Genomic DNA, 14,198 nt, shown 5'->3' on the forward strand with positions numbered 1-14,198 from the left:
CAATTCAATGTCTTTCCTAAGGTAAGGAGCCCAAGACTGAACACAATATTCCAAATTATAACCTCTTTAGATTTGTGTTTAATATTTCCGTACATACAACCTAAAATCCTATTTGCCATACCACTAGCAACATAACATTGCTTGGATGGTTTTAGAGACTGATCGACTATTACACCAAGATTCCTTCTTTTCTTCATAACACTTGTGGGCGTTTGACCATTTTGTTTCGATTTCCTGTTTAGAAAATAAATTTCAAGTAGTCACAACCACAGACACGTTTGTTTCATATTGTTACGTCTCTGGTCGTTAGTTAATTTTCCGTAAAAATTCTTTCCGAAGAAACTTTACCGATACAAGTCCTTTTTTAAATAAAACTGGTTTATTCTTTCTGAATACAACTTTGCAATACACTTAATTTCCACAGTCACGCTATAACAAACGCTGTAATTCACAACGAACGACTCATGTGCTCGACTCAATCGTCAGTCTCTCTCTGTCTGCAGTTCAATTACCTTGTTGCCGTCACTTCTTGGCCGTCTTATATATACAAGAATACCGCAAATCTAGTAAACACTCGAGGATTCACGAACCTTCGAGAATATGACGTGTTACTAGGGTCATGTGACCCCCGCTGTTGTAACAATGTTTTGAATTTAACTGTTATAACATTTGTGAAATCAACGTGGTAAATTTTAAAATAAAGATCTTAATAACACCTTGGCAATTTTAAAGAAGCCCCTAACAGAAATCGAACATGGCGCAAACCAATGAGGGGCTAAGAAATTATAGTCCTTAAAATAAGCAAAGTTTGAAATAGCATATGCGTCTATCAATAGGAAGATCTTTGTTTATTATTACCGAAAGTTATCTACATTAAGTTTCAATAGTATTTTACTTTTTAACTTTTAATGGAGTTAGGCGTCTCAGGTTAAAATTACATAAAAGTAAATCAGTATTCAGTCTCTGGTATAAATTAATCTGGAATAATAACTTAATTAAATAACCTGATAGATGATGTTTATAAAGTTATATAGAACTTTAAAGTTAAACTTTTAGTTCTAATTTTATATGTAGAAAGTATTGTTTAGTTTTCAATTCCATATGAAAAATCCTCCTAAACAGTTATTCTTACCACATTTTTTTAAAAATAAAAGTAAGAGATGTTTTTATATAGGAAATTAAAGCTTAACTTTCCATCAAAGGTAGGAGATATCCTGATAAAAAAAACAAAACAAAAAAAAACGTGTTATTATGACCATATTGAGTTAAAGTAGACGTGGCCTTATTAGTATTAGTTTTGAACAAATACATTTCTGTGGAAAAGGAATGTTTAAAAAACTTCTGTAAATCAAATTATCTGATTTATATTTGTTATAACTACAAGACAAACACTATCAGATATAGCTATGGAATGGAAGTAACAAGAGTATGGCATAAAATCATTTTATATATTTGGAATTACAGAATTATATTTCAAAGATATGTGGCTCCATAAGTAACTTTGGAAATTATGATTTGTTGAAGTGCTTAAAATATGATTGTATTTTAATTATTTCTGAGGTATTTCCAATGTTTACTGTGGAGTTTCAGAGGCCCTAATCCTACTTAGTGATGCCCATGTCAGTAAGGCAGTGGTTCAAGATGAAACCTAGATTCTTAACAAATTCAGGTGAGTGGAGATGTATCTTATTCTTTGGGATTATTTTAGTCAAAAACTTCAAATATTATAATGAAATAAATGTAAAACATTAGTAAGCCTAAACCACAGTATTTCGAAAAGAAATGTTAGAAAAATAATAATGTTGAAATTATTTAAATATAGGGAGGTCTTGTACAGATGTCAAAAAAGTCACATTGTTTTTAATTTACTTTGCTATATTGGATGTCAAAGGATTACATTCATCTTGGGCAAAAAATGACAAATTTGTTTTCTAATATTATGTTATCTGAACCTGTAAATCATCTGAGCAATGTGAATAAGTAAGGAATATTGAGATACTGAACAGCCATTAAGTTTTGGACCCATGTCTTTTGCCAAAGGTGATGTTTATACCATTGACAACAGGTAAAGCATTACTAAATCTTGTATTTGTATGGAATGGAATATTTGAAGTCCAGTATGGTACTGTTGGATGAAACAGGAAGTTTTTGTGATGTTGCATGCATGACCGCTATGAGCAGTTCTACAGGGTAAGAAATATTTTTGACCCACCTCAGCTGTTATTACCATGTTTTTTAACATTATTCATTGGTGTAGGAAGGAGTTGCAAAGTGGGGGTGCTTGGCTAAACATGCAGATAGTATAATAATGTAATTTAAAGTTGCTACATAAGCCAAATATGTAAAAGTGGGGGTGCTAAAGCACCTCCAGTTCCAACACCTCTGATATTGCACTACATTACTTAATGAAAGATTGTGTTGTACTAACTTCACTCATGTAAGTTATTTTTGCTTTTGAAAACTTGAACTGAAAAGTCTGTTTTTGATCTCAAACTCCTGGTTATTCATCTGGGTCAAATTTAGATTGTAGATATTTGGAAAACTGCACTTTTTCCACCTAATTGCATATACATTCATTGCAATACAAGATTCAATAAAAAATATTGAGTGTCACTGATTTATGATGTAATACACATCACATATTAAATTCTGTTGGTGGTTATGATTGGCTAATTGCTAATGTTAGTTAAAAACAGTGTAACTTTATGATGGAAGTTAAGAGGTGCTCATGTTGAAATATGAAACCTTTTGTGTGTATAGTGATGTTCTTCATGCTATGAAGCAGAGATATCACTTAAAAGTGCTTAAAAGATTCAGGGCATGGGCCCATGGGCATGGGAATTTTCAGCATTTCAGTGTGATATCAATCACGATTTTCTATTCAGCTTTTTCAAGACACCAACTAGGGATTCAAATCACTGTGAAATAGAATTGGGGCACAGGTCCCATGTGCCAGAACCTAGGAACACCTCTGCTCTGCAGCAACAATAGTGACCACAGAATAACTGAAACTGGACATGTAGTTTGGGGAAACTTTTGAACCAGGTTATAATTCTTACATTAGCAGTACACAGACTAATTCATAATCACATTTTATGAACACTGATAACAACATCTGATACATTAGTTTCATAACTGTACTTCTCATGTAATTACTAAAACAGATCTAACATATGAGAGAGGTAACAGTTCTTTTCTTTCTCCTGTCTACTTGCTTAAATGTATTTGACTGTCAACCTTGCATTTCTTCATCCTATAATATTTTTTTTTTAATTAAATAATTTCCAGTGAAATCTAAGGACAGCTGTTCCTCACCTCAGCAAAGCTAATCAGCTAAGATGTATGTTTTTCCCCATTAGTTTGAATATTAATAAACAATTAATATTTTGGTAATGTTCTTTTTCTCCATCATGAGGATCACTTTTGAATCACTGGAAGATTTTAAAATCAGTATTTATTAACTTTCATTTTGTATTTTAAGTAAGCATGGTAGTAGTAAAGTTAATAGAATTTTAGGGAGTGCTATTGTTTTTACAGACATATTGCTGGAGCAGGATACAGAATACAAGTACTAGTAGGCTCAATCCAAGGTTGCTGTGTCTGCTTTAATTTCTACACTAAATCAATATCAATTTGTGAGATTCCTTATAAATGGCTGATTCATGGACAACCATCTTACTGAAATAGTAGGACTAATTGATCCCTTGGTTTAAGTTATGATATAAACTTAAAAAAAATCAGAAATCCCTATTTATTTATTTTGGTGAATTTCAGCACCCTCTGTTTTTTATGGGTATAAGATCTGACCCAGAACCAGTGAAAAGCTTAATTTGCTGTTATTATACCAATTTTGTATAAATCATTGAGAAGGTGTCATTAGAATAATATGTCATTTTTAGTATCCTGTCAAAGAAGATTGATATAAAGGATTCTGGGAAGGGAAGTTTTATGTTTTTCTAAGCTATGCTTTTTTGTATTTACTAAAAAGTTAATTCCACTATTTATCCATGTAAGAAAAGGGTTTTTTTAGTTTGAAGGAGGATGTTCTTTTTAAGCTAGTTTGATTGAGCTAGAAATAATTTCCCAGGTCTAATCAGTATTTTCCAATTTAGATGAGCCAATCAATTTTTTCTCTCACCAACCTCTCAATTTCTAAAAGAATTCTTTCCTGAAATCAGAGGCTCACTATTTATTAATTATTTTCTAACTGGATGTGGTATATACATCAAACATGTAATGATTCAGGTGGAGAGTTGTTTGCTTTGGACTTAAGCAAAATGCTAGTCCTAATAAAACAGTGTGAGCCAAAGGCCCTGGATTGAAGCCCTAGTAATGCATACTGTTCTTCAGCTGTTTCAACTTTCTACGTACTCAAAACATAATATCAAATAGCATCTCTTGTCATTGGTTACTTGAAATATTAATTAAAAAACAAATAGTTCCTCACAATCATAAGATCTTCAGCCCTTTTGTGAGAAAGGCACATTTATCCAGTTGGATATTCCATGGTATTAGTCTCTCATATCAATGAACTTGTTTCTGTCAGCAACCAGAAACTTTCAGCTGACTGTTTGGCTATAATGAAAAGATCAGACAGTTTTTGGGTGTATTTGTAAAACTTTTGACAATGAGAGTAAGAAAACTACTATGAACTTTCATAAAGCTTTGAAGAGACTTCATGTATATTACAGTTTTGGTCATACTATTCTAGGAAGAGTTTAGAGACAGAATGATTCCTGGTCTTCAAAGTGAGATAAAAGAGTCATAAACTATATGCACATGCTTTTTTTACATCAAATTAAACTAAACTATAATATGTACATGAGAAACCAGCTTTACAGTTACGTGATTAATTGTCCAACTGAAATTTTTTGTGGAAGTAATAGATGTACTTAAATGCTTGACACAAAATATGATGGATAATAATAATAATATATGTTATGATATATTGTTGTAATGGTTTTTATTGTTGAGTAAGCTTTGTTGGATTATTTTATAAAAAATAATGTAAAATCCAGTATGCTTAATGATAATGAAAGTATTTAATTTTTGACTGCAATCTAAATTTTTTTTTTACAAAGCCTAACTTTGCAAATAAATAATGAATCAATAGAAATTCTACCTACTTGCTAATTTTCTTATACATAAACAGTTGTACTTCTCATATCTCTATTACTTCATTGAAAACACAAAACAAATATTCATAAAAATAAACTTGCATTTTATGTCATTTTAATCTTTGCATGAACTGTGAAGAAAAATTTAGCAATGAAGCTGTATACTCATCACAAAATATCCAAACTCTTTAGCCAAAAAAACAATACAAACATTTAAACTAAAAAAAGCCTACAGCACTGCCCCTCCCTAGATTATGAAGGTCTTGTTACATAATAACAAAGAAGAAGTAGAGCATTATAAATAAGTTTCCTAATTAACAAAGAATTAACTTCTGACAATTAACAATATTAATATTCATAAATGTAGACATTAAAATCATTGATTAAATGTGAGACACAAAATATAATCAATATTTTGATTAATTAAACAAAATATCTTTATTAATTTACTGCCCCTAAACTGTCCTGTTACCAAAAGTGTTTGGGTTTCTTTTTTGTGACTTACATAGCAATTTTTTCATTGGAGGGGGGGGGGGGTATCTTCAGCTAAAAGGTCAAGGGAGTGAACTGGTGGCTCCAACCTTGGTAATATTCTGAAAGTGGTCTTGAAAAGAAACTAAGACTCTTAGCAGGTAGTCTTGCTTCTTGTAACTTATTCCCTAAGGCAAGCATAATGTATGACCTTTGGTTTAAAACCACCTGTCTCTCTGGATTCTGCTCTTTTGCAATTTAGATTAGTTGTCTTCATTATCTTATGTTTCTGTTTATGTTGTTACTTGAAACTTATATTCAGCCTCTGGTGCTGTAATTTTTGTATAATGCTTAAGGTTTTAAATGTCATGAAATGTGAAATTGTTTGAAACAAGTCTAATCTTACATCCATGTTTCCATATGAGTCTATTCCAAATATGTACTCTTTCCTGGTGTCTTCCAGGATATCATGTTTTGTATTTATGATTATCTGTTTATTCTTCACAACCTCAGCTGTAATGTCCATGTTTTCATGTTTGTATCATTTCCTTTTTTCTTTCGTCCTTTGTAACCAGTTTTTTACTTTGTTTAGGCTATTGTCTGATTCTCTTGACAATATATCCTTTTAAGTTACAGTTGAAACAACTACTTTCCTGTGCTTTACTTCTTCCTTTCTAAGTAACCAGATGTCTGATTAATTTTTTGAGTTCTTCTAGCTGACTTCCATCAGAGGAGTTTATGTTTACACACTATTTGATCTGACAATCTCATAGATATTTGAATGGTGCTTTTAAGTTGTTTATTTACAACTTTAATTGATTCAAGTTTCATCCATTGCCAACTGGAAAGCTTCCTTTAAAGTTGCATACATACTTTGCATTAACCTAATTTGCATATCCTCATCCACTGTGGCATCTATGAAATGGTCATTTGCCAATGAATCCATCATTCCATGTGGAGTTTCTGGTTTACTGGGCAGGTCTTTCCACATCTTTCACAAGTTTCACGAACATCTAGTCTTTCTTTCTTGCTCTGCTCCTAAATGTTATTTTAAAAACTCCTTCTGGTGTAATGCCTCAAAATCTGTTTGACTCCCATATTCCTTTCTATTATCATCTATTTCTCAACTGTATTAACTGAAAATGTATGTTAGAAGCCTTTTAACAGGTCAGCAGATGTCTTGTTGAAGAGTGGTCTCTCAGTGTTTCATTCCATGAGGTATGGAATAATATGATCTTCAAACATTTTATCATAATGGACTCTTCTTACCAAAACATTGGGTATGGCCAGTTTCAACAGCTTCAAAGAAATTCATGTTATTTTCCTTTGTTACATTTTTACAGTTGAAGATGTAGTGGCAGTGCACTTATCTTTTAGTTATTAGCTGGTTCTCTCAGCTTAATGGCAAGATGTTCTAGGATTCTAAGCTGTGATTCTTCATAACCTCACATTCAACTAGACAGCTTAAAGAAAATATGTTATGCACGGTTTAAAATATTAGAAAAACAAAACTGTTTGAAGCAGTAGTTGAGAAAATTGAACAAATGCATTGAAGACATTTTTTCATTGTCATTCCTAAATAGAATAATCCACACAAAAACTGAAAAAACTAAATATCTCGTTTGTTATGTTAGATGTTCTGAAGAAAATCGTTACTTTAGTTATACCTTACTTAGGCACAGTTTCATACATGATGAAGAAATTTATCAAACAGCTATATCCACAAGTTCAGTTAAAATGTGCCTTTAAAACAATCTAGGTTAAAAGGGTTCTTCAACCTTAAATTCTAATAACATCTACTGAGCACCTTGCATATGAGTTTACATGTCTGAGGAGTGACCAGGGATGTATTGGATAAGGCACTACAAGGCTCTGTGGTTGAATAAAATAATACTTTAATGTTAAAACCTACACGAGCAGTGTTAATGAAACAAATGTGAGTCATGTCTACCTCCAGTTTCTTCCACCTCATCTTTCATTCTCAAGAAAAATTGGTAGTTAGAATGCTAGAATCGCTTGCCCCTAAGCTAAGAAAAACCAATTTTTAACCAGAGGGTGAGTGTACTATCACTACATCTTCAATTATGAAACTGTGAATAAAGAACAGAACATGAAATTCAGTTGTTGAATATGAGGTAGACTAAAAACTTCAAAGAAATAAGGTTTGATGATAAAAGTTCTGGTTAATCTGCATCATACTATAACATAAAGAATATGAGTAGATTTCTAAATAAATGTATTTGTGAATTTTCATGAGCATATCTGCTGAGATAAAGTAGAAATTCTCTGTCTAATAGATGTTTTCCAGTCATGTTTCATCAGCCATCAACCTGGCCAAAATCCAGTATACAAAGTCAAGTTGGCGAAGGGATCACCATCCTTAATGGCATGCAGATCTTAAAATGATAAGCTTTGAGCTTCAGTGTTTTTCTTTTTATTTCCCATCGTATAGTTAGTGACAGATCAACTTTTCAAGGTTCACCTCTTTTACTTACTGACCCCAAAAAAGATGGTTCTTAGCGTGGTCTCAGATGTTCTATGTAATTTCTGTTACTGTTTCAACAGAAACAGATGTCCATCTAGAACAAGGAGAATCTTTTACAGTTCCAGTTGCATCTATGTACAAATTAACTTTATCATCCTTATAGTACTTGTAAGGATTTGGGTATCCATTTTTCCTTTGGAATTTCTTTTTGACTACAGTAAATTTACCATTATCTTGATAGCACAGTCAAACAACACTTGCATGATCCTACATGCTATATTTCCTTTTAATTGAAATTACTGATCTCATATTTTTGAGAGAGAGGGAGAAAGAAGAAAACTGTAAATATTGTTAGTTTGTGAGAAAATCTATTTAGGCATATAGTGTACAATATGGTTTGAAACATTCTGTACCTTGTCAAAAACATTCCTGAATAAAACTGATGGTTCTTGTCGTGCTTGTTATTAATTTTGTTCTCCTAGGACAGGTAGTTTTTAATATATCATCATTTTAAATATGCGATTTTCTTCTTAATAACTCTGTAGTTTTCTTCTACTTCAAATTCACCCCTGCAGATCTAACTAGTTTTTACTTGTTTAACCAGATGTAACCATGGTAACTGCTTGTTTAATCTTAGTATCCTGCTCAAAATACCTTGCCCACACTTGACTTGAGACATAACCTTCAATAATTAGCATATATAAAGCTAGAAATTAACCTTCCAACAGCCTGTCTCTTCACACAATAAAAATACAATAGTAGAGGCTGTATTTCATCAAACATCATAAAAATTCCAAATTCATGTTCAGTTATCTAGCTTATGCCCAATTCACTTTTTCACACCATATGTGTATAACAAACCATGTCTTCAAAAATATTATTAGATATGTAATTAGGCTAAATTATCTAATATTTTAATAGGTAGGCAAATAATGATTTATAAGCATAAGGAAGAGTTTTATTGGTGGTGGAATATAATACATATTTCGACAGAACATTGGTCTGTCTTCTTCAGGTATATATATATAGTTACAAAGATAAAAGACACAAGGATTGTTTGTTTTTTGAATTTCACGCAAAGCTACACAAGGGTTATTTGCACTAGTCATCCCTAATTTAGCAGTGAAAGACTAGAAGGAAGGGAATTAGTGATCACCACCCACTGCCAACTCTTGGGCTACTTTTTTACCAACGAATAGTGGGATTGACTGTAACATTATAACGTCCCATGGCTGAAAGGGTGAGCATGTTTGGTTGGATGGGGATTCAATCTCTTTCCTAGTTTTACAGGGAACACTTCAAAATGAAAATGGTACCGTGTCAATATGCAGAGCATAGCATAAGAATATCTACTGTGAGTGAAGGCCATTTTTCATCTTTATTTACACTGTGAAATATGAATACTCTGTCATCATGAACTGCTTTCTTCTGACGTACAGAATATATATAATGGTAATCATTATCAAGCTACACTAAAGAATAAAATACACTTATTTTACTTAAAGATCATGCACTTGCATTCAACTTCCATTATTTGGTCAAACAGGAGTAACCCAAGAGCTGGTGGTGGATGGTGTTGACTAGCTTCCTTCTGTCTTGTCTATTACTTCAAAATTAGGAATGGCTAGCACAGATAGACCTTGTGTAGGTTTACACAAAATCCAATAAATAAACAAGGATATGATTGTTTCATAACTAGAATGTAAAGCAATGTTTACAAGAATGGCAAATCAAAAGAAATAATTGTTTTTAAAGCTTGCTTTGTGGTGTTTCAACTTTATTTGTTTTTATGTGACCACTACAGTATAATATACCATTCTACCTGTATCTTACTCAGAATGAGATACTGTAATTTTTAAGTTGGACTTTGAACATGGTTATGCAAGAAGGGACTTCTACAATACTTTTTAATTGGCACCCTGCCTAAAATAACAAACCTTATATCTACAGCTAAAATCTAATCTAAACAAAGAAATAAAAAAGATAAGTATTCCTATTATATTTTATACTTGTACATGAACTTCAGTAATCTGGTCTGAATACCATATCCTTATCATTGATGTAAAGTGAATATGAGTTAGTTGATTCATGTCATTGACTTTTTTTCCCCCATAACAAATTTTATGAGAAATTATACTTGTATAAAAAAGTTAATTTTACTTCCAATAACATAAATTATCTTGTATAATAACTTTGATCAAAGTTTAAGTACTTTTAGTTCTTCATAACTTGTGAAATCTATTGCATTTTTTGCAAAAAAAAAAAATGCTTTTAATTATGTAACTATGATTAATGCTTTATCAAAAAATGTTCCAAAAGTTTTTAAAGCTTCTCTTTGGTTCTTAAACAGTACTGTAGACATTTAAAACTCTAGAAAGTGTAAAAAGAAAACCAAACTTAATTTTTCAGTTTCCAATATTTTCAAATTATAACATTTCAACTTCATGTGTGTGCATGATATATATATATATATATATATTACAATCATGGTTCTAAGAAATTGTGTAGGACAATAAACCAGTTTAATCACATAACAAGAAACCCAATATGCTGAATGTTTCTGGAAGGTACATCATATTTCTTCAGGAGTGAATTGGGAATTAGTAGGAAGTGTAAATTATAAAAAACTAATGAAATTATGTTTATAAATTTAATGGATATTTATTATAGCCAACCTTGTCAATGCAGAAGTTTCTGGTTGGCTTTGAATGGGAATGAGGTGTGACTGACATCCAATGTACAAAAATAAAAGGGGCAAAGTAGAAAAGTGTGGTGTTAGAAATAAAATAATTAGGGCTGTGACAATTTGGACATCAATTAATTTTTTTTTCATAAAATTGAATCAAATTGGATAATCATCAACTATTTTGAATCCAACATTAGAAAACATGATGCAGGTATAAAAATAGTCAAACAGAAGAAGTAGAAACAATGTAGTGAATATTTTAGATAATGGTATCTGCACGAATTTATTCTTGATTTAGCAGTTCAATTTATGTATTATGTAAATGACTGTTGAAAATGCTGTGCAGCATGTGTGACTTATGCCTGTCATAAGTCACATGACACACCCATATATGACAATAATATCACTTATGCAATACATAAGTCTAGAAATTGAATAGAAGTAAGATTATATACATTAGTGTCAACAGGTATGAAGAAAAATACATTTTCAACACAGTTGCAAAGGGATTTTATTAACTAATAAAATATGTTTAATTTACATGTAAGTATAAGTTCCATCTAGTCTGGACAGGAATGGCAATAGAACAGATTCTGTTTTAATTCTGGCATTATACTGGTAAATGTTAGTGGCAAAGACAACTATCCAGCTTCTGGCAGTATTGAGACAGACACTTGACACTTGCATATTCTTATGTAGGAACAGGAGTTGATTAAGCAACTATGAGTCAAGACTTGCTCACAGCTGGTTCAGAGTTTTGATTACTTGTGAAAATTTATGCTTACTGGAAATTGATGTTACAGAATATACATAAATATTCCATGGTTAAATGTATCAGTTGGGGAAATGTATCTTTGTTTTCCTTCCACCATATCAATGGGTCAGCTGTGTTAACTTTTGCCTTTTGAAATTCTTCCATTATTGGAGTATAAACACTTGAAGTTTACAGTGTTTCAGTTTGTGTTAAGTCAGTAATGTTACCTAAAATTTAATCTAAGACTCTCTTCTTTACAAGAGGTGAAACAATATGTGGCTCAATTTTCACTTGCCACAAGTAGACTTGGTTGATACAGCTATTGATTTCTTCAGTACGTTCGACAACATTATCTGAGACTGCTGTCTTTATTTCTTCTGGTAAGATGCACAAAGACTTGTACCTGGGATCTAACATCATTGCCATCATGGGAATCGGCTCATCTGTTCGTGAAAGAGTTATGCCATCATCACCAACAGAAAATCTGTCGTGAAACCTTCCCTAACTGTGCCTTTAAAGTTGGCAATAAGCTTAAAGTATGGATCTGAAGAAACATGATCCATCTTCATTAAGTTAGACAAAAGCATTAAAATACTACTTGAAGTAGGGGTGTCCTCTTTAGCCAAGACACTAAAGTGTTCAAGTGAGTCTAATATGCTCCATTCATTTCAAACAGATCCATGCAATTTCAGAAGCTGGCAGAACATAATGAATGATGAATTCCACCTTAATATATGAGTGAAAACAAAATAAACTTTCTGAGTTAGATAATTATTAAAGGTCAAAATTTAGTGATTCTAGAATCAAAGTGTAAAATATGACTTTTTGACATAAGTCAGTATGGCGCTGGCATTTGTTCATATAAGGTTTTTAGCTTAAAGAATCATTTAACTAAATCTTGGTTAGAAATATATTAGACATAAATATAAATTCAACTTGGGAATCATGGAGGCTTATAAGCATTGTCAATTCAGAAAAATCATTTTTGAGTGTAATAAAAAGCATGGAGTTAAACAATTCTACATTTCCTATTGGAGATTATACCAGGATTTGCATCCATAATGGTAATATTTAAAAACGACTGACTTGTCTTAGAATAATACTTTATTGAAATACTTTTTTGTGTATGCATTTCACTAGGCCATTTTCATTTTTCTGAACTTATTAACCAGAATGTCAAGTATCCTATGGCTTCCTAAGTAACATGCTTGATATGTGGTAGATTGATCCTGGTATAGTGAAAATGTGTTATTCTGTATAGATTAGATTACATATTGTACTTAAATTTTAAGATTAATTTTATTGTGAGCTTTACAAGGTAGTTTTTGATACATTAATGTTTTCTAGATAATTAAATTATGTGCACATTTAACATATAAGTTAGTAATGACTTCTCCTTATATATAATAACCATATCTTAAACATTTTCTTTTGCTAGTTATCTTTAAAAAAGGAGCTTGGTGTTCACACTTCTAAAAATATATTTAAAACACATGTAAAAATTGTATTATTTTCAAAAACATTAAACTTGTATTATGCCACATTTTAAATAACTTTTGACTTTCACTGCCAAACCCAAATTTTGTCATGAAGTTTTGCCAAAATGTGCGATTGGGAAGACAACTAGTTTTAAATATTGAAAGCAGTTTTGTTTTGTCAGTCTACATCTTGGTTTTGTATTATATTTTTGGCCTATATATTCAGCTGTCTAGGAAGATTGTGCTGATTTGAATGCAGTCACCGACCTTTGTCCATTCACCAGTTCTCTAATACTGCTTGAAAAAAATAGACATAATAATGGTTTTGACATTGTTTACAGGATCTACGTTCCAGTCTGAAAACTTTTAGTAAAAAGCTTTAAGGATCACATGGTTGTTAAAATAAGTATCCAAGTGTAAATAGTTGTGTGTTTTTTTCTCTAATGGTTTCACAATTTCAAATTGTTTTTAAAACTTGTATACATCAACTTATTTTCTTGAATATTGTCATATAACAAGTGAGAATAAGAAGTTCCTGTTGATCTAGGCAATCTTCTTTACAGCAGCTGAAAAGTCATAACTTTATTAATTACACAGGTCTGCAAATTTGAACTTTCATAAAAGTTATTTTGGTTTTAATAATGGATTTTCTGTAATACAGCTATGCTGATTTTGAAAATAATATTCATATTTTTCTATGACGTAAGGATTTTTTACAAACTGGGAAGAAAAAAAATGTTACGTCTCTGTATGTTTGCTTGTTAATTCTTACAAGATACAAGTCCTTTCTTCATAAAACTTGTTTATTCATCCTCAATACAACTTTGTAATGTACTTAATTTTCACAGTTACACACACTATAGTTCACAACAATTCACTCACTTTCTATCGCGCTTAGACTTAATTGTCCGTCCCCGCAAACTATAGTTCCGATCTCTGTGTCTGCTATCCTCAGTTCCTGCCGACTGTAACCGCTGTCTTTCTTTCTCTCTGCCTGCTTCGTCTCTGTCTTTGTCTCCACTATTGCTTCGACTCCATCTGTCTAGCGCATGTATATACGATAATACTGCCTGTTCTAGAAACTTCTAAGACTCTCAACACGTGCTACCAGCATCATTGACTCCTGCTGTCGCAACACACTAGCGAATCTTCTAGAATATTTGTCACGTGACCCCACTGTCGTAACAAAAACTTACTTAGATCAAAT

The 14,198-nt window shown here is 31.7% G+C and overlaps 1 long non-coding RNA gene across 2 annotated transcripts in view; it reads left to right on the top strand.

Annotated features, from left to right (window-relative positions):
• LOC111083140 overlaps positions 1–8,526 on the top strand; it is a 12,347-nt gene extending 3,821 nt beyond the window's left edge. The window contains exons 2-3 of one of the 2 annotated variants that reach the window (XR_002608824.1): positions 1,561–1,669; positions 7,886–8,526. This is a non-coding gene — a long non-coding RNA (uncharacterized LOC111083140). Of the gene's footprint in view, positions 1–1,270; positions 1,670–7,885 lie in introns of those variants that run through there. The other variant, XR_002608823.1, reaches the window with a different exon arrangement.
• Positions 8,527–14,198: the final 5,672 nt, after the last annotated feature.

This window comes from Limulus polyphemus, unplaced genomic scaffold (assembly GCF_000517525.1).
Source record: "Limulus polyphemus unplaced genomic scaffold, Limulus_polyphemus-2.1.2 Scaffold8323, whole genome shotgun sequence".
NCBI classification, from domain to species: domain Eukaryota; kingdom Metazoa; phylum Arthropoda; class Merostomata; order Xiphosura; family Limulidae; genus Limulus; species Limulus polyphemus.